A 22,318-nucleotide genomic window follows, 5' to 3' on the forward strand; every position below is an offset into this window, starting at 1 on the left:
CTGGCTGGTATATAATAGAGAGACTGGGAAATCAGCCACAGTTCCAGTTACGGAAACTAAATGAAAGATTTCAATGCAAACAGAAAATAAGTCTGGTTTGCCTTAAAGAATCAAGAACTTAAGTGGCTAGATTGTTAAACTGGGTTCTACTGATAAGGACAAACAACTAGGACGAGGTTGATCTTCAGCGTCAAAGGTCCTTCCTCAGTGTCCACGCCTCGGATTGGCACCAGCCCCTCCAGAACATGCAGAAGCACACCTGGCCCCGGCATGGCATCACAGGCTCATTACCTTTCCTCTGACCCCCTCACCTCTGGGAAAATGAAACTCTGCTGAGCCCCTGTGCTTCTGGGAGTCTGTTCTCTGTTATGATCTACATCTGGACTGCCAGATCCACTTAATCTGTATCTTAATTGTTTAACTTAAATACTTAAGGAGCTCTTCCTCTAAGAGACAATATATTGTCACCTCCTCCTAAATGACAGGCCCAGAGTTCAGCAGCTTGAAACTCCGTGCCTGAAAGCTGCAGACTCCCTGGGCTAACCCGAGAAGCCTTTGATGGTGTGGATGAGTGAAAGATGTTTGGGGCCAACGGACCTCCTATTTCCCTCTCTTCACGCTTGGTCACCACACTTGATGGTCTGTCACTAACACAGCTTGATCTGAGAGCTTTAAATCCATAAGAAAGGTACAATGATCTCTGATTTCTTGGGAAAGAACCTGGTTTCTAATTCCTATTATCATTTACGATTGTTCTTAGAACAGACCAATTACTGAGACCTAACTATTCAAATCCACACATACGTGTCCCATGCATATAAATAATCAATAGGAAATGAAGGTGACCAGAAATACAAGTCCTGGTATTGGTGCAACATTTCAATAGTTTAGGCATCGTCTGAAATTTTTCCCCTATAATTATACTTCAGCTTTCAGTAATAACATTACAAATATACATCTATATCATCTAAGTTTTACATACATCCTAAAGAAAAATAAAGACCAACAAAACTGCTGATTGAAATCGTATTTATGAAACCTCAGATTAATCTCTCACCTCAGTCTAGATATATGTTCCATAGTCAAAAACTTATTAGGAAAGATACCAATCCCAAAGAAAAGAATTTCACCATTTATCACCAATATACCATCTATACACTTCTCCAGTGTAAAATTAATAATCCACAACTACAGTTACCATCAATCACTTCAAGTTATATCAAACTGAACTTACTTAGGCATTCATGCTAGTCAGAAAATCTATTAGTTTGTAAAAAAGAGAAATATTCTTTATGAAAAATTAAACCTGAATAGTACCAATTCTGGCACATACATTTGTTTCAGCATTTCTAATTAATACAATTCAGAGAAGTTTAATATACACAACAATCTGATCAACTACCAAACTTGGAGTTTAAAAAAGATATACTTTATATATATATATGTTTCTCATGCAATCATATAAATTTTAAAAAGTTAAAACATTGTATTGAAATGCCAGTTGCTTTCTGACTTACCAATCTCCGGTTTCCCTTTTGTTTCACTGTGTAGGCAGCAAGAAAGTTTCACTTTTGTTTCTCTGAAACCTATTACTGCTCTTAGACTGACCTTCCTGTTCTCAGGTTCTCACTTTTCTTGAATGGAATTTGGAGAGCCAGAGGAAATACATAAGAAAAAATTTAAAATAATGTTTTTAACAATTTTTTAAGGTCACTTACAAAGTTCTGCCATGATTCATAAAAACATAAAAATAGAGAATGCAGTTGGTATGGGGTAGGGGAGAATGGAGGCCAGAAAAAAAGAAACTTCCTCAGGTCATTTTCTTGCAAAGTCAGATTTCAGTGTGGCTGGTCTGAACCGGAATGTCCTGGGAATGTAAAATACATCCTGGATTTCAAAGGCTTGCTACAGAAAAGGAATGTAAAATGTCTTAATAGTTTTTTATGTCAATTGTGTGTTGAAATGATAATATCTGACATGTTGAGTTAAATAAAATACAACATTAAAATTAACTTCACCCATTTCTTTTTACTTTTTTTTAATGTGACTACTAGAAAATTTTCAATGGCCTATGTGGCTTCCATCATCCTTCTACTGGAAACTGCTGTCCTAGAGCAGTGGCTCTTCAAGTGGCATTCCCAGAGGAGCAGCAGCAGCAGTGTCTGGAACCTGTTAGAAATGTGAATTCTCCACCCCTCTCCAGAAGGACTGGCTCGGAAGCTCTGGGAGGGGGCGCAACAGTCAGTGCTCTCACCCGCCCTCCAGGGCATTCAGACCCCCGCAAACTAAACTGTGAGAACCACTGTTTTAGAGTCTCCAGCCTGGGAAGATTCAGAATGGGCCACTTCCTTAATTCCAATCACCACACACAACAAACAGATTCTCCAGGAGCCTAGGTAAGTAAATGGGTGGGGGGCTAGTTTCCTACCAATTACCTTGCCAGGGAATGGTCTTTTCAGCAATGTGTTAATATTAATAGGGAGCGCTGAGACTGCGCCAAGCACTCTGCTAAGTGCTTGTCACATATTCATCCACTGAACCCTCTTACCCCCTTAGAGTAGGAACTGTGATTATCCCCATTTCATACACATGAAAGCAGAGGCACAGAGATGCAGTAACCAACCCAGGGTCCCACGGTCAGTGGTAGGGCCAGGACTCAAACCCAGGCAGTCTAGTTCTGGAGCCCAGAGCCATTGTGCTGATGGCACCTCAGCACCATCATAAACAAGTCATGGGGCTCACTGTATATGAATCGCAGTAAGAACTCTGCAAGGAGAATAAAACCGGTCCCGGGCACTGCCTTCTCCAGCCAGGCAGGCATGTGATGTATGCTTTGTACATTTGCAGGGCACACAGACTGCAGAGCGAACCGCTAAACTCGCACAGGAACGGGCGGGAATGTACCTGTTATAAAGAGATGGCTCTTTTCCTGCAGCTTCTACCTCAGATGAGAGTGTTAGAAGCTGCATTTAGTGGGCCCTTGGCCAACAAGCTGCTTCCCTGGTTCTAAGACACAGCCCGGAGGCTATGACGTTCCAGGGTCTAATGTTTAACTACGCCATCTTTCTAAATTAAAGTAATTAAAGTGTCTCTGTATCTGATTTTGGTACAGCCTAAACAGTGCTGTGATCACAGAGATCCTGAGATGTCTTCTCATGGCTGCCTCACAGAGGAAGAATGGGGACTGATCTTGTGGGGAGGAAGTCAATTATGCGATGTGATTGGAGAAGCAGCAAAAAGCCTCTCCGTTAAAACAGAGTGTTCCACAGTCTCCCAGAGTGCTAATTCCTAACCTGGGGAAACTTCTTAAGAGATGCCTAGGTTTTTACTCGGCTATGGCATATTATCACTTCCGGAAGAAGATGCAATTTCACACATTAATTTATTTCATTCTCTACTGCCAACATTTGGCCCTTAGCAGAGAGTGGTACTCTGAGAGAACGGGAAACAGGGCAGGGAAATTTTGATAGGAGCTCAGAAAAGACTGCATATCTGTCTATGTGGGCCACCACTTGTCCTGATGGAACATCTGAGTCCAGGTTCTAGATTGTCAGAGAACAGCATGAGGGCCTCAGGGCTCCAGTCGCAGAAAAAGAGGCTGGAGACTTACAGGGGAACAAATAACTTTCTCTCTACCCTTTGAGTTCTTAGCTGGGCCCCTGTAATAAAAGACAGATTAATACAAGAAAAAAAAAAACAGATGTTTATTAACATGTATATCTCATGTACACATGGGGGATACTCAGGAAAAAATGAAGAACTCCCTCGAGGTAGCCTAGAATTTAGGATTAAATACTATCTTAACAGGGAAAGCAGAGGGGAGCGTAAATGGTTTTTAGGAAAGATGAATGAGCCCTTAGAAGAACAGATGGGAGGTATGATAGCTTGTGACAAAGTCTGTCTGAGTGTGGTGTCCATTCTAGTCTCCTCTCCTGTGACGAGAGTCAACATCCTCCCTGGTTGGTGAAACTCCCAGGAACAGAATTTATGAAAACTGAGTTCCTTTTGGACAATCTGTCTTTAAGCAGAAAAGAGGAGTTCAGAGAAAGCCTATGCCTGCATTTGCTGTTTTTCAGTGTCCACAGCCCATAATAATCAATATGCCAAAGTGGCATATTTGGGGTACCATGTCCTAAACTCCCACAGCCATATTTTGGGGTGGCATCTTCTCCAGCCTTCAGAGCATGACACCTCTGTGGTCCTTTTCAGCTCTCAGGAATTCAAGTCTGTAAGGGTCCTGGGGGTGATGGAAACACACTTAGTAGCCAGGATAGCTGAAAGCTGAAAATTCACCTCAAAAAAAAAAAAAAAAAAAAAGACATGGGTGCTGTGTTCCATGTAGCTCTCTGTAAAGATCACCTTTAAACTGGTCAAGGACCAACTGCTCAGTCCCCTGTCCAGTCCCCGAAGCACAGTCAAGGGCACTTACATGCCAGCTGAAGAGGGAAACAGTGTTCCCTCTGTAAAACTGGGACTTTGTCTAAATGTAACATCATATAGGTTTTCTGTTGCTTAACTTTTCCATTGCCTAATCTCTCTCTTCCGTTTTGTGTCCTCTTCCCTTTCACTCCTACCTTTGCTGTTCCTTATCTGCTTTTGTAATTTCTGAGGTCCCTCACATTCCAAGTACTTTAGCTCTTTCTTCTATGGTTTAATTCCCACAGTTTAATAAAGGTTCTTTTGCAGTGCCTTGCTCCTTGGAGGAAAGTTGCTTTAATTATTGGGAATGAGGACACATAAACAATGCAACAGAGAATGGTGATTGAAATGTGAATTTCATATGAAGACTCTTACCTAGACTTTTTTATTTAACTTGAAGGGGAAAAAAATCTCAAGGTTGCATTTTTATTCAAAGACACTTCAGTGTACTAAACCCACTGTTAGAACAACTTCACTGAAAAGCATTTTAAGGGCAAATGTCAGAAAAAAATCTCACATTTAAAAGCCCTGTCTCTGCCTCTTTGAAAAGCAGGGTTAGCCTTTGGTTTAGAAATGTCACTGCCTACTAAGTTCTTTGTAGGGGGAAGAAAGAAAATTGAATGTTTTCTTTAAACAGGTCATTAACAGTCAATACTTATTTGAAAAATCCTGCTTCCAGAGGCAGATAAAAGCTTCCAATCACTTAGGATATCTTGAGCACATCTAGGGCAAGATGTGCTGATGCAAGTTTCAGACCTTTATGAGAGAGTGTCTTGACTGAAGTGCCTGTGTAGGAGGCAGAGTCATCCGGATTGCACGCCTTTGTACGTGCTGCACACACACAGTCGGCCGGGAAGAGCACACAGCACACTTCATGACAGGCCCGGCTGTGCATTTTCCATCTTAGTACCAGCAAATGCGTATGAATGAAGATTAACCATTTTTGCATAAAGTGCCAAACCACCTCCTCACGGCAGCAGAATGCAAATGGGAGCAAAAGAGCAAAGGACAGCTAAAATAAATGTGCAGATCTCAGGCACGGCGCGCACAGGGGGAGGGCACACGGCAGGCTCTATTAGCATTCATCTGTGTCCTGATTTTTCTATTTAATTTGAAATTATTTCATTGCATAGGTCTCTGACAGCTCGAGAATATAAATAAATGCCTTTTTCTAAAAGTGACCCGATGCTGGCTCCTGGAAGGCTCTGCTTCTGATTGCTGGGCTTTCAAGCAAACATGTGTTTCCATAGCGATGTGGGTGACCCAGCCCCCGTGCAAGTACCCACTTGTATCAGCAATTCAATTATGCTCAGTTCTTTTAAGATACGATGATGTCAGCTCAAGTCTTTAAAACAGGTCCATCCTCAGAGATGCCTCGGGAAAGGTGAAGTGGCCGGTGTTACAAGATTCAGAAGAATAAATTCCACTCTCTCCAAGCACACCATAATAGGCTCTCTCCCCACGTATCACACCACCTTGCCCACCACCCCCCTACTGCCCACGGAACAAATCCCAAACCCCAGAGGGGTTTAGACAAAAGACCAAGCACAGTTCTCCTTCACACCCCTGAGCACAAAAGTACCTCACACCAACTCCCCAAATGTTGAAAAAGAAATAACAAGCCTTCCCTTTCTTTTTTTCCTTTCCCCCAGCTCTTCAACCAGCTATGGCAAGTCCTACACAAAGGGCAATGTTTTTTTCTTAGTATTTGACAATCATTTACTAAACACCTACAAGGTGCTGGGCTCTCTGGGGAATGCTGGCAATGGTTACAAAATAACACTTATGGAACTCTTACTGTAATACCCAGTGCTTCCTGTGTGTGAACGCATTTAATTCTCATAAAGACCCTGTGGAGGGGCTTCCCTGGTGGCACAGTGGTTAAGAATCCGCCTGCCAATTCAGGGAACACGGGTTCAATCCCTGCTCTGGGAAGATCCCACATGTCTGGTGCAACTAAGTCCATGCGCCACAACTACTGAGCCAGCGCTCTAAAGCCCACAAGCCACAACTATTGAGCCCATGTGCCACAGCTACTGAAGCCCATGAGCCTAGAGCCCGTGCTCCACAACAAGAGAAACCACCACAATGAGAAGCCTATGCACCACAACAAAGAGTAGCCCCCCCCCACTCGCTGCAACTAGAGAAAGCCCGCATGCAGCAACAAAGACCCAACGCAGCCAATAAATAAATAAATGAATAAATTAATTTAAAAAAATACCCTATGCAGTATGTTAGCCCTCATTTTATAGAAAAAGAAATGCCAGCACAGAGAGATGAGCTACTCAAGTCACACTGCCAGTAAGTGCCTGAGTTGAGATCTCAACTTGGACCTCCTAACTCCAGGGCTTCTGCCCCCAAAGGAGCTTAAACCATCTGATGGAGACAGATATATAAGCAAAAACGCAGAAAAGGTGAGGAAGGAAATCAGCATGTGGACTCAGGAAATTAGACTTGGAATTGATCTGGCTCAAGGCTCTGGGCAGAGCAGCACTGGGGCTGCGATCTGCCCAGCTGGCCTGTCTCATCCCAGAGACCAGTCTCATCAGGGGGTTAGAGGTGGGCTCGCAGTTAGAGGGGGTAGGCTGGAAGTGGGAGCTGCGTACTTTTTTAAAGTTTTTATAGCAAATTTTGAAGGAAAACACTGATATTCATCTCCAAAGAAAAGGTGCATTGTGGTACTGCACTATAGCTCTGGCCTGGCAAAGAGAAATCCTAACAAAACCTGGCAAACAAAAGCTCTACATTCACAGCCAGATCTGGGCAAAAGGGCTCATCTGTCATGGAATAAACACCTGGTAAAGGAAGCCACCATCTCTCCAGAGCATATTCTGGTTTCAAAAACCTCTGTTTTAATGAACTCACAACATTCCTGGTTCATTAAGTCAGAACCCTCCTAGTAAACATTTATTGGTTTTCTCAAAGCAGCAGAGAAAGTCAGGTCCCTCCCACTCTCCCTGAAGCGTCTATCACGGGCCCTGGCTGACTCAAGACAGTCTATGCTGTACACACGCTGGCCTCTGCTGGGAGGCAATGTTAGGGAACTGAGGTAGGAAAGATCTACAGGCAGCCAGCCCCTCTCACGCCTCCTCCCCCATCCGGTACTATTGCTCCTAAGCCTTTCCAGCAAAATCCACCTCGACTCACCTGGTAAGGCGTCCTGGTGTTCCAAGTCAGGGTTGCCAGCGCACAGCTTCACTGACTTTCTCCATAGACAGATAAGCCCTGTCCCTGAACTGGCCACCTCTATCAACTTGCTTTTCCTGCATCCAGTTAAGTCATCTCAAGAGTGACGCAGGTGGAGTCAGAGACCCGGGTACGTAGCAGGATCCTGGGTGTGGCTGAGTACCCAGGGGTGGGCTGGTGGCTGAGGCCACCTGCGGGCTCGGAGGAACTCACCTTCTGTGAAAATGCTGGTGTCCTTTTTTGTAAAACTGCCCTGTGCTTTCGCCTTCGGGCCCCTGGGAGCGAATGATCAGTTCTTCACTTTTCTCCTCCCGGGGAAGGCATAGCTGGAAGACTGAACTTGCAACCTTTACACCGACTGCCCCAGAGGCTAAGAGACAGTATGGGCTGGGACCGCAGTCATCATTCCAAAGGTCAGTTCCTGAGAATGAGAGTCAGCCAAGGGCTTCTAATCCTCCAGCGACACCAGTACAGGCAGATCAATCAATGAGCAAACACTCCTAGCACTGCACCCTGAGGCTTTCTCTCTCCCCTCCCCATTCTAAAACCTGGTCCTAGACCTAACCGGAGGCATCTGCTGGCTCATTTTATACTAAATGAATAATGGACTACTGTGTCCAGGGGTACGTACATGTTATTAGGGGTCATGGTCTCGCCCAAAGGAATGAAGTTTTCATGGTGAATTTCACCAGTGAAAGGCTAGTGTGAGGAGCACAGGGGTGGGGATACCCACTGCGGGGCAGAATGGAGAAGGCTTTCTCTTGCCTGTCAGGCCTGCGCCACCTACAGACACCTTCACCCTATATATGTCTGTCTGCTCGTTTGATATTTTTTAAAAAATAAACTCATAAATTCAACATGTTCTTAGAAAGGCACTGTTTCTCCGCAGCATCAGGCCTCTCTTGGTCCCCACCATCTCGTGAACCACCCCCAGGCAGTCAGCCTGGAAGCCCGTATAGCCAGCCCTGCGGCAGAGACGGCTGCATTCACTTTGGTGCCTCTGTCACCAAGCACACAGTCGCGGGTCCCTAAATGACTGCAAAGAGGAAACACTGCCCATTTCTGCTATGCAGATTCTTCCTCATCTTCTTATGATAGAAAATAAGTAATTACAATTTACCAAGTTTGAATCTCCACTCTGCCTCTTACTGGTTTTGGGAGTTGAGCAAGTTACTCAACCTCTCTACGCCTTCATTTCCTCACTGGTAAACTGAGAATGATTACAGTAACGACCTCATAGGGCAGTGATGAGGAGGAAATGAATTCATATTTGTAAAGCGATTAAAACAGCACTTGGCACACATTACATGCTAGAAAATAAATATAAATAAATAATCTCATTCGGTTCCTCCATAGCCTATGTGGTTGCTTTCCCTCCATCCTCATTTTGCAGGTGAGGGACTAGGCCGTAAGAGGTATGGTCCCTAATCCAGCCAGTGATGGAGCTGGTCCTTGAAACACAACCTTCTGACCACAAGTTGCCCTCATCTAGATACACCCTTCCCTCGCCAAGGTGGATACTGTACCTTAAGGGAGGCGCAGGGCAATTCCAGGGAGGTGTGGGTGGCAGCCCAAGGCTGAGGCCTGACTGCAGCACCGCTGAGAGGGATAGAGACTCCCAGGGCTCAGTGTCCATAGGGTCATTTGTTTATCATATTATGTCCTTAAAATTTCAACACAGGCAAAAGTAAATCCAAGACTCTAACACCTCTTCCTTGTAGGATGGCTAGGAAACCCATGCGAGGTGACGGTTTCCTGCCTTGTGGCTACCAGAGGTGGTCAGTGCTCTCGGCACCAAATTCACAGCTAAGGTACTTGTCTTTAGAGGACAATAAGCAGTTATAACACGGAAAGAGCAAAGTTCAAGTAAGTCTTAGAGCTAATAACAGAACAGCCTAAAAATTATGAAATCCCCTTTTATACATGCTGATTTCAGGTAATTGTATCAAGATGGATAAAAGAGAGAATTAACATGATTTTAATGCCCTTGAATTTATTCTAATGTAATCACAGATAATAAAGCTCATTTTGACCATTTTATGATATGCTCAAAATTCTAGAGGTCATATTCACTGCCTTAGTGAATTTTATTTCAATTTCTAACTAAAATAAAAAATAGAAATTTGTCACCTGAAATATATGCTGTTTTAGGAAAATTAATAAATACTTTTAAAGTGCTTTAAATATACAAGATACTAATAGACTTAATGAATTACAAAAAGAATTCCTTCCTTTTAAAAAGCCTGTATCTAATCAATTCCATTTCTCCTTTCTCTTTTCCAAAGTACCTAGTGGATTGCCTTTTACCTTTTAAATGTTCAATAAAGACATGTGGAAAAAGAGGAATAAATGTTCTCTCATTTTATTTTTTCTTTCTTGGTTGCAATGAGTTTTTAACAATTTATTCCCCAGGTCCCAACATCTAGTACTGGGGTATCACTTTAAATGCCACCATTAAAACAAGCACTGTCAAATGCTGCGCTAGCCACCTCACTTCACACACCCTCCAGTCCACTCCTTCTCCTCCTCCCTCCATATCTCCAACCCAGCAGTGTTTTAGTCATCCTCAGAGTCAAGGTCAAATCATGAGCACTGAAGCCCTCTACATCTTCCTGTATTGGACCCCATGTATCTCATGTCTAACCAGATAACTTCCTCAACTTCTCCTACTTTTATGTTATTTTATTTTATTTATTTTATTTCTTAACTCAGAGGCTTGTATTTGGAATAACCAGGTCACCAGACTAGCCCTGTAGTTCCCCTCCATCAAAGCCTAAGCTCTGTCGAAAAGAGACACATTGAACATTTGTCTTTTCTATGGAATATAATGGGGAAAAAAAAAGTTGTTTCCAACCCAATGCTAAACACACTTAACCACTAACCGCACCATTATGTACCCTGTAAATATGGATTTTTATTGCTGTCGACACCCTTATGCACACTGTGGGTTCTCTGTAAACCTTCTTGTGACTTGTCTGCTCACCCCTCTAGTTTACAGTGATCAGAGGCCTGAAAGCACACACCTTGCTCTGACTCCCAGCCTGCCCTGTGGCTCAACTCACATCAGGGGAAGTTTGGAAAGTACCAAATGCTTATGATGGTCTATAAGCCATAGCAATACGTAGTTTAATCTCTCCTAAATCATTTTTCTAAAGATTGAATGAATCAAAACTGGTTTTTGTACTGTAGTTCAGATATTGTACAGGTATCTCAAATAAATATAATACCATATATTATTTCCCTTTGGAAGACTTTCTGTTAGTCATCCAATCTACTTTAAAGCAATTTTGAGGTGTAAATGTATTAGGTTTTGATCACTTGTCTGATGAAAAAGATTCACCACTCACAGCCTTGATTCCATTTATACCCATTCCTGGCAGACTGATAGAGACAAGCAATCAGGGTTGTCTGGTTTTCCCACTAATGTTAAAAATTTCATTACCCAGCTGCAGAACACGTCCTTTGAGTGTGCTCTCCATGGGTGGACACTGCATGTGCAGGGGTGTCCCTGTGGGAAATAAGGCCCCAGGCCTACTCATAAGCAGTGTATGTTGTGGGGCATGGGGCATGTCAGACTCAAGAGAAATAAGAATCTTAAATTATTCTGAAATGACTACAACCATGCTTATAAAAGGGGCTTCTCCATGGATGAGATGGCTTTAGTTCAGGTGGGTTAATCAGAGAGGGCTTCCGGGAGGAGGCGCTCTTTTGCACTGCTTCGAGGCAGTACTGCCAATGATGGGAATGGCCTTTCAGGTAAGAAAAAGAGCAAAACTGAAACCTCTCTGGCGGAAACAAGTTAGTCATGCGTGACACCCAAAAGAAAACCCACCTGCAGAGCACACAGGAGTCAATCAACAAATATTTACTGGGAGTCCACTGTGTGTCTTGGCTAGATGCGATATGTTTAGCTAATTGTAATGCTGTGTAATTTTAAGATTGGCTCCTAAGGGAGGTAAGATTAGCAGGCAGTAAGTAATTAGATGACATCAGAAGGCAGTATGTGAAAAGGTGGTATATGGTGTAGTTTCAATTATACGCTTGTCCTGTTCGTAATGCAGCGAAGAGATAACATCCTTGTTTCGTTTTCCTTTTATACAATGGGAGACTTCCTTCTCATCCTCACCCCATCCCAACTCCCCATCCCACCCCACTGTCATGTTTGGTTACAAGGTTCTGAAACCAGACCCTATTTTCTCTGTTATTCTTGAAATGCTGAATCAAACACTGGAGGTTATTTTTTGTTTCTGTTTTGTTTTGTTTTGTCTTTATTAACTACTTGAACTTGATTCTTTGTCCTTACAGTTTTATAAAAACATAAGCTTTAATCTGACTAATATTAAAGGCCCCCAAACAAATAAACACTATGAAGCTGAGTTTCACTTAGCTCTAGTAGAGAAACTCATAAATTACATTAAAGATTTCATTTGGTTTTACTTTTTTACCTGGGAGATGACCAAGAGCTAATATTATGTAATTTACCAAATTCAGTCTTGAAAGAGAGATAATCAGACACTGAAAAGACATTCCTGTTGTTTTACTAAATGCTTCTTTTAAAAATGAGGAAGTCTTAAAGAGGAAACATGTCTTTGAAAATTAATCCACGTTAAAAAAATCTATTTCTGAATGGCTACCAGCCACACTTAACTTGGTTTCATTTTTCATTTCGAGCTTTCAAACAATATCTGACTAGACAGAATGAGACCACTCTAGATACCTCATGGAAGAATGGGGTAAGGACTGAGGAAACACTACAAAGATGACCTAATGGTCACAGTTTTACTTCAGTTTTTAAAAAATCCTGAAGCTATGCTGCATGATGGGAAAAAATAAATTTAGCTATGACAAAGCATTCCCCTTCTTCAAACCTGTGAAAAATCAGTCTCTTGCTTTATGAAGACTTCTCATGTCTGATCACACTGCCGTGCCTTTAGCAAGAACTATCCTTTACTGAACACTTCATTCATTCATTCAGTATTCACTTAGCAAACACTTCTGAGCACCTCCTCTGGGCCAGGCACTGGCCTGCATGCTGGGGCTACAGCAGTGAACAAAACGAAACCCCCTCAGGCACCATGCTGGACGATTTTATCTGTGTATGTCTATTTCCCCAAGTCCTCAGGATGCTCCTGCCAGGTAGGCATTATTATCGCCATTTTCTAGATGAGGGAACTAGGCACAGAGACGTTAAGGCCAAGGTCCCAGAGCCAGTCAACAGCAAGGAGGAGACTCAACCTCTGGGACTGACTCCCAAGCTTGTACTTATTCCACTAGTCTGCTGCCATTGTTCTGGTTCAATGCAAATAAAGGGAATTGTTTGAAAATTATTTAGTGGGTTTCTTCCAATTGAGAAAACTTAGTATTCCCTAGAGTTAGAATAAAAAATGTACAGCTGACTTGGTTTTAAAAAGAAAGTCTAATGGGGTGGAAAATTATCAATGGGAAGAACAATGTTTTTAAATTTTGCTCCAAGACTGCATTTTGTTGACAATCACACTATACCTTGGTCATAATGAGCCTATGGTAAATGAAACTCCAAAGACTTTCTCATTTGATCTATTAGTAAGTCCCATCTCCTCAATCTTTACTTTTGCAGTTGATTTATTTGGAACTTAGGTGTATGAGTTTATATTTGGCTCAAATTAATTTTACCTTTATTCATTTGGCTAATTTTTCCAGTCTAATTAGAGTTTTTTTGGTTTGTTTGTTTGTTTGTTTTGATACCAAATCTATAACTTTACATTCAGCTGTACATTTCACTTTGTTCATCCACAAATTGAAGGATATCACTTATGTAACTTATGCCACTAATTAAATAGTCTGGGCTTGAATGTCAGCTCTGCCACCTAAGAACTGTGTGAACTTGAGGAAGTTACTTCAATCCTGTGTTTCTCATTTGTAAATTGGAGATAAAAATATCAACTGTGTAGGACTGTTGTAAGGATGAAGTAAACAAATACATATAGAGTAATAGAACAGTGTTTGATACTTAAAGAGTTCAACAGATGTCTCTTATTTCTATTATCTTCATCAGATTAATCATCATTCACGCGCTGGTAAAGAGATATCTAGAGAAAAACACAAATAGATGTCGACAGATCACCCCTGTGATCACTTGGACCCATTCTTCAGCACTCCTTCGGTTTGGTTATGCAAACCTAGCTGTGAATCCACTTGACTGTTCTGTTATTCAGTTCATATTTCTCCATTAAGTCCATAATAGGATCATAAGATATTGTGAAAACTGCCTTGATGAAATTCATACACACTGTATCTACCACATTTTCTTCATCTTGCATTCTAGTTCCTCTACTGAACAGGAAAATCATCTAGTCCTGCTTGACTTCTTTTTGGTGCCTAACGACTCTTTCTTTTCTGAGTGTTCTTAAAAAGTTTCAGAATAAATTTTAGAATTTTGCTGGAACCTTATATTTTCTCTTTTTGTCAACCTCCAGGCTTTGGGGGACTTTTCCATTCGCTGAAACGCCTCCAAGATGTCTGGCTGGAGTGGGACAGTCCCAGGCACGAGTGTTCCAAGGCCTGTGGATACAGTCTGGGCCAGGAAACCCCCATCCATCCCAAATGGCTGCGGATCTAGTGTTACGCTGCTGTGGGCCTCAGTTCCCTCTTGTTCACATTTTGTTCTACTCTACCAGGTGAGAAATCACGATCCTCAATTAAAGACAAAAATAAGAGCAGATGAATAGTCTTTTGTTTTTCTCATCAGAGATCCTATCCCTTTCTTGTTCTTTTTTCTACAAAAGTAAAACAAAAGTCTACAATAAAAAATTACAATAAAAACAGTATTCCAGTCGACAGAAATTATAACCATGTCACTAGCAAAAATGGGCACAATACTGAACATGACAAGCATTCCAGTTTTCTATGTCTTGCTTATTTTGTCACTGTCATTTTCCGTAGAATTGTCCCCTGCCAACTTTTCAAGTCTCTTTTGTTGTTTTTAGAATTTTTCACATACTTCAGCTCATTCTGGACTTGCGGCTTCCAGACACTATTCTAATGGGATTATCTCTTTGATTTGTTCTCGGTTATTTGCCTCTCCTTGCATTCTTCTTGAAATGCTCTCTTATATTTTGAGTTAATTTGAGCACGCCCTTTGCAGCCACAGCCATTTCTTGTCCTCATTATGTAGAACTTTCAAACATTTAATTTGAATTGTTCAAAAAAATTGTGAACTGTTAGACTTGGAATGTGCGTGTGGGTATGTACATTATCTTTGATAATTTGGAAAAATATTCATGATTATATTATCAGAATTTCATCATTGTTTATTGCTTAATTCATTATATATATAATGAATTGTGGGTGTGTGTATGTATAATTTATTGGGTATAAGCTATGTGTCAGGTACTGTCCTATTTGCTGGGATACAAAGATAAACATGATAGACACAGCCCTGCTATCTTAAAGCTTAAAGCTTCAGAGTAAATAGAGACAAGCGCAGGGGAATTATGACCTGGCCTGATACTGGATTTGAGGAGAGAGTTTTGAGGGGCTTCGGGAGCACACAGAAAGGGCCCTAATCTGAACTTAATGGTTAGGTTTCTCATCCCCTCCATCATCTTCTCTTCTAGAGTCTCAGACTATGGAATCACATCTATTTCTCTGACTATCTGAACTTCCCTCCTAAAGTCTGCCGTATGTATGTCACCAAATCCTTGGTTATCACAAAAGCTAAGATGACACCATGGCCACAGTCTTCTGAGTACTCGGCACATAGCAGATGCCCAATAAATATTTGTTGACTAAATGGATGCACATTCTTTCCACTTCTATTTCACCAAGCAATCTCTTCTTGGTTAAAATTTGATTCCCAAATAGAAGTTTCCTTCATTTCCTTTACCTCTCTAAAGATGAAAATGTCAGCTAAGTAAATTGGTATCTGAGATTTGTCTTCATTTAAACATAGATAAGTCTTCTAGTGATGCCCAAAGAGCTTAAGTCTCTCCTCTCCTACTACTTTGTGTCACTTTTGTATGCTATATCAGAAGTTAGACCAATGCTTCATATGGTTGGGTTGTCTAAGATCATTTATTCACTCAAAACTACTTACTGAGTACTGACTGTGCAAAGAACTGTTCTGGGTACTGTCTTCTTTCCTTGCTCCTTTTAACTTCTCCAAGTGTGTGCCCTTTCTTGGCTCTTTGGATATTCATACTTCTGCCTCCCCTAGAAAGTCTGGGTTCCTGCTCTGCAGGAACAACTCACTTTCCTCCTGCTTCTTCTCTGCCAAAAATTCTGCCACAGACCAACCTTTTCTTAACTGCAGATTAGTTAAAACGGGTGTCTCAATCTTTTGATAATGAAAACCTGTCTTGTTTTCCTTTAATGCTATTTGAAATATCAAATTAAGCTTAGTAATTTAAAAAATCAGAGCTATGAGAAAAAGTACTACATGGTTTATAAAATAGACCCTTACCACCCACCATTAAGAATCACTGATCTTAACGATGGAAATAATTAACATTTTAAAAGAATATGGCCACATTTACAATATTCAGTCGATCATCAACAAGATGAGTAACTTTCAGGATTTGAACTTCAATTTACTTATCCATATACCCCACATTTAGCATAAAGATTGGAATTCACTTTCAATACTAGGATATGTAAATATGAGCATTACTTTCTTAATTTCTTTAACCTACTTTTTGCAAAGTAATTTAAGTAATCTATAATAAAATGCAAAAGCTGTCTCAAATAAACCACGACAGTTTATCTTCCATATGAAATAAAGATATACTCTTATTTTCTTCAAAAGTACAGATTTTCATCAAGGTTTCTGTACCAAGTATTTGAGTCATTAAATCATTTTCACTGGTTGTGATTTGAGCTCAGAGTAACTTGTCAGTAGAGAAACAACAAATCCACTTGTCTTCGGTGTTTTCCTGATGTGCTGCTAACAGACTGTGCTCTGTCCACACAAGGTCATGGCCACCTGACCTAGAAGTAGGCTTTGCTGAGTCAGGAGGTCAGAGATCATCATGGTTTGCTAAATAAGCAACAGTATACAAAAGTAATGGAGAGAGAGAGGAAAAGAACCCTAATGGTAATTAGCCTACAAGCTAAGCCAAATACAGTTTTGTCCAAAGATAAAAGAAATTCTGCACTGGGCAAGAGAACTTTCAGTTAAAAACAGAAAATAAAATCCATTTGTAGTGAATTTACTTAGAATACTGATGACACTGCTCTTTTCACCCATCAGGTATATCATTTCAATAATATTGAATTGTGTAAGACTTCATAGTAAGGTTAAGAAGTAATTTCTAAAAAAAAATTCAGTCTATTTTTAAGTCTTGAATTAGTCATAATTACCAGGAAACACAGAGCGAATTTTAGGAAAAATTAATTGCACCTATGGAAACTCTCATTAAATTACTACTTCAGATTATTAATGTAATATATTAATGAAATATCTAAACATGTTTAATTTCGTAGCAAGAAGTACTTGAGACATGGTAAGATTCTGATTCCTAAGATAATAAGTGTTAGGCATATAGTAGGAAGCAACCTCTAAAATCTATAAGCTCAGATGCAATCTTGTAGTTTGACATGGATTCCCTCATCAGGGATAACCTAGCAGACATCATGTATGAGCTATCGTAATGATTTACATTTCACACTCATACTCTTCCTGCATGTTAGTAATTCTCTTTTTTTCCTTTTATTTTCATATCAAATACTCCACACCGTTAATATATGGTATTATGTCCATTGCTAACTCAAGTTCACAGATAATCAGCAAAATTGGCAGATTTTTTTATTTGATACTGCTGTTCTCATATAATGGATTATTTAATTACCTTCACTTGACATTATTAGTACAGCAAAAGATTTCATTAAGTCCCTCTAGGTAAAAACAAATGGACATAAGAATTAAAAGGGGACATAAACAGAATTTATCATTTTCTCATGCTTAAAAGCCTCCTTTTGGATGTGCATATTGGTATAAATGAAGAGAGTATCCGGCAGAAAATAAACCCTTGAGTTAAGGACAGAAATATCAACACAAGAACAGGTATGAATCTACTGACCATTAATGTACATAAGTGGATGAGGTGAAATAATCAATCCATGTTCAAGAAGTGAATTCCATGGCAATGCTACCAACTTATCATTTGCAAGATACGACTGACTGTTGATTTATGGTTTCTGGGTGGCTAATGAGTTGCATTAGAATCTCAAAATGTTCATGTTTGGAGTGAATTTCCTATCATCTCAATGAAATTTCTCTTTTTATACATGAGGAAATTGAGGCCCTAAGCATATAAAGAACTTGTAAAAAGTCACAGACTAGAAAATGGCAAGGCCAAGACGTCAACATAGGTCTTCCATTCTCTATCCAATTCAAGAAAATTTTATGGAGCACTTCCTGTATATGTAGGCTTGTACCAAGCACTAGGTAGAAGAGGAACAGTGAACGGAATATGGACCCTGGCCTCAGAGAACTTTGATTCTGGCGGGGGTTCCCACACAAATAAACAGGACACAAGTCAACACAAGCGATTATTGAGGGAGCACGAGGTTTTATTAGATGACTTTGACTTGGGGGTGGAGGGTGGGAGCAAATAACTGAGATTAGGAGGATCAAGGGACGCTTCCAGATGGATGTTAGATCTAAGCTGAGCCCTGAATTAGCCAGATGAATGGGGTACAGTGAAGAGGAAAAAACAGGGAAGAATATGATCTCAGCAGAGGGACCAGAATATACCAAAGCACAGATGCAAAAATGATTGGGGGCTGAAGGGGCTGTTCAGTACCCCTAAAACTGAGTGAAGAGAGGAGAGATGACTCCAAAGAGAGAAAGGCCTGTGACTTAAGTAATGCAGCCTCAACTTTATCCTGAGGGGAGGATAAAGGAGGAGTCCCAGAAGGGTCACAGCAAGAGAGTGAAATGGCCGGTTGCATATTTCAGGAAGAACTCGGGGGCACTGCAGGGATCAGATTGGCGTGAAGGGCAAAAGAAGTCTGTGAGCCCTTGATTTTGGAAAGAGGGTGTCCTGGTCCTGAGACAGAAGAAATACCCTAATAATAAAGACATAAGCTTTCTGGTTGATCTATCATCCACAGAAACACTGTGTAAGCCTGAGTATATTACTATAGATTCTGAGCATCTCTGAGCTCACAGCAAAGGTTCAATGTATGGACCGCCAAGGCTAAAAACTAGGCTTTGAAACATGGTCTCAATGGAAAGGTCCTGCCTAGGCAAACAGCTAGCAGCAGCCCCACACAGCAGTCACATCACTGTCCCAGCCAAACCAGTTCAGCCACCACCCTCCCTGAGTCCCTGGGGCCTCAGCTGGAAATGGGGGTCATAATATCTATTTATCTATTTCATAGTGATATTGTGAGGATACTCCCCATTCCTCAGCAGGAAGTGAGAGTAATAGTATCTATTTCACAGTGATGCTATGAGGATTAAAAGCTAACTTATGTAAACACATATAATTTTAGCACTTAAGTAGCAGGAATACAGTTCCATTGGTTTCTTTTCCTGTGATAATGCACAAGCTGTCTTCTGTGAAAATAATTGACTCAACAAACAGAGAAAAACCTGTGGCCTTCACTTCATTCACACCAAGCTCAACCCAACTGATTTAATGAAGCAAGTCAGTGAATGTTACACTGTGAAGATTCTCATTTTCAGCAGCATTTTCTTAGTCATTAAAAACAAAACAAAACAAAAAACAAGAATGAACACACACACACACACTGTCCTTAAGTTAAAAAAAGAAAACAATGCATCTGAGTTCATTCTTCTCAGCCCAGGCAGGCTCTAACTTGGAGTGCCTCTCTGGAATGACAGCCCACTTGGGGCTCCTCCTCCCTCACCAGGGTGCTTGGCAGCTGGCCCTTTTCTCCTCCCTGCTACTGCAGGGAATTTCCTTCTCCACACACCCCACCAAGGCTTCAGACAAAGCAGAAGAGGGGACGAGAATGGGCGGAGAATTGCTTGGGGGAAGGACCTCAGAGTTGCAGTTACCCAGAAGGTGCTAAAAGGAACATTCCACAGCTGAAACATAAAATCATACATGATGGTTTTCTTAGGTCAGTCTCCCAAGGCAATAGAAACAGAAGCAAAAATAAACAAATGGGACCTAATCAAACTTATAAGCTTCTGTACAGCAAAGGAAGCCATAAACAAAACAAAAAAACCTATAGACTGGGAAAAAATATTTGCAAATTTTGTGACTGACAGGGGCTTAATGTTCAAAATATACAAACAGCTCATATAACTCAATAACAAAAAACCAAACAACCCAATTGAAAAACGGGCAGAAGATCTAAACAGACACCACTCCAAAGAAGACGTACAGATAGCCAATAGGCACATGAAAAGATGCTCAATATCACTAATTATTAGAGAAATGCAAATCAGAACTACAGTGAGGTACTACTTCACAGTGGTCAGAATGGCCATCATTAAAAAGTCTACAAATAATAAATGTTGGAGAGGGTGTGGAGAAAAGGGAACCCTCTTACACTGTTGGTGGGAATGTAAGATGGTGCAGCCATTATGGAAAACAGTATGGAGGTTCCGCAAAAAATTAATAGAGTTGCCATATGATCCAGCAATCCCACTCCTGGGCATATACCCAGACAAAACTGTAATTTGAAAAGATAACGCACCTCTATGTTCACAGCAACACTATTTAAATACAATAGCCAAGACGTGAGGGCTACCTAGATGTCTATCGACAGATGAATGAATAAAGAAGATGTGGTATATATATACAATGGAATATTACTCAACCATAAAAAAGAATGAAATAATGCCATCTGCAGCAACATGGATGGAACTAGAGATTATCATGCTAGGTGAAGTAAGTCAGAAAGAGAAAGACAAATATCATATGAAACCACTTATATGTGTGGAATCTAAAATACAACACAAATGAACATGTCTACAAAACAGAAAGAGACATAGAAAACAGACTGTGGTTGCCAAGGGGTAGGGAGGTGGAGGAAGGAAGGTTTGGGAGTTTAGGATTAGCAGACGCAAACCAATATATATACAATAGATAAACAACAAGGTCCTACTACATAGCACAGAGAACTATACTCAATATCCTGTGATAAAACATAATGGAAAGGAATATGAAAAAGAATATATATATATATATGTATAACTGAGTCACTCTGCTGTACAGCAGCAATTAACACATTGTAAATCAACTATACTTGAATAAAATTTTTAAAAATAAAATAAAATCAATACATGATGAATCTGAGAAAAAAATCTACAAAGTCTCCTTAAAGTGACAGGGCCAGCTTAAGGGTTGACTGTTGTCACTGAAATAATCAGAGAAAGAAGTCTCTCAGCAAGCTCAACATGGGACAGTACACTGCGGGTGCAAACCTCGCCCGTCTGAGCACTGTCAAAGCCAGCGTAGGTCACTGTGTTCCCTATGCTAAGTACTGCTCACAGATTATTTTATGTAATGCTTACAACAAAGCTGTGACATAGGTCATTCTATTCTCCTCAGTGAACAGGAGAGGAAACTGAGTGGATTCGTTTTCTGCTGCAGCTGGAACAAATTAGCACAAACTCAGTGGCTTCAAACAACACACATTTATTATCTTACAGTTCTGTAGCTGCAGAGGAGGATCTGTTTCCTTGCCTTTTCCAGATTCTGGAATCTCTCCACATTCCACAGCGCATGCCCCCCCCCCCCTCGCCCCCGCCCCCATCTTCAAAGCCAGCATGGTAGCATCTCTCTGACTATCCCATAGTCACATCTCCCTCACACTCCGACTTCACCCATAATATCTGATTTTTTTTTACGCCCCAAGAACCAATTTTCACCCCCATGCGGGAAACACAACCCCTGTTGAGAATGCACAATGTATACAAACAGGAATAATAATACTGAAGTCGAACCTATTGTTTATCTTCCACCTAAAGCTCTCCGGTATCCCTTCTTCTGCTGTGTAGCGACCATGCAGTTTGGATGGGGCTGATTCAGGGCTTAAGCTCTGACCACAGAAATTGGTGCAGGGAAGATACACACTGAGCACACAACAAATGAGAGTTTTTATTGTTACTATATTATTATTTCTACAACAGGCAATGAAAATGTTAAGATTTGTATATCAAATACATGATCAGCTGAGAAACACATTTTAAATGCAATTTTTAACATCCCCTGTATACTTAAATTAGTCCAATACTTAGATAGAGCCATATATTTGTTTTTTGTTCCTGGTTAAAATAATGGATGTCTCTGATCTAATTCCGCCTTGGTTTTTATTACTTTTCTCAATAACAAAAGCCAGGAACAAAATCAGATTTTGCTTCTAGCAGTTTAAGCAGATAAAAATCAGTGTGACTGTCAAAATCCAGGTTGGTCTTGTCAGGTTGAGATGAAAACCAGGGTTACATTTGAAAAAGATGAATGTGGACACTAACAGGAAAAAGCGCCTGGCTAATCAAGTAAACAAATATGACATGCAAGTTCCAGATGGAATATGTATAGCACTGTAATCAGCAAAGTGTCTCTTCACCATTATTTTCCTAGAACACTCTTAAAATTATGCAGGTCTTACAATGGGGTGGTGGTAGTAGTACAATTTTTTTAACTTAAAATTTTCATTTACTAGCATTTTAAAAGTTTTATTTTTATCATGACAGGGCTCAAATATATGTTACTGCCCCTTTCAGAGAAGTGCAGCAATATCTTAGACTAACAGG

General features: G+C 40.7%; 1 protein-coding gene across 9 annotated transcripts in view; it reads right to left on the minus strand.

Moving 5' to 3' along the window:
* The window catches only part of SPATS2L (spermatogenesis associated serine rich 2 like), a 159,311-nt gene that overhangs the window by 86,376 nt on the left and 50,617 nt on the right, over nucleotides 1-22,318 (minus strand). The window contains exon 1 of one of the 9 annotated variants that reach the window (XM_057744330.1): nucleotides 1,518-1,634. The exons of the other annotated variants lie outside the window; for them this stretch is intronic. The gene's annotated coding sequence lies outside the window, so the exon portion shown is untranslated. Of the gene's footprint in view, nucleotides 1-1,517; nucleotides 1,635-22,318 lie in introns of those variants that run through there. 9 annotated transcript variants of the gene reach the window in all.

This window comes from Hippopotamus amphibius, chromosome 8, assembly GCF_030028045.1.
Source record: "Hippopotamus amphibius kiboko isolate mHipAmp2 chromosome 8, mHipAmp2.hap2, whole genome shotgun sequence".
NCBI classification, from domain to species: domain Eukaryota; kingdom Metazoa; phylum Chordata; class Mammalia; order Artiodactyla; family Hippopotamidae; genus Hippopotamus; species Hippopotamus amphibius.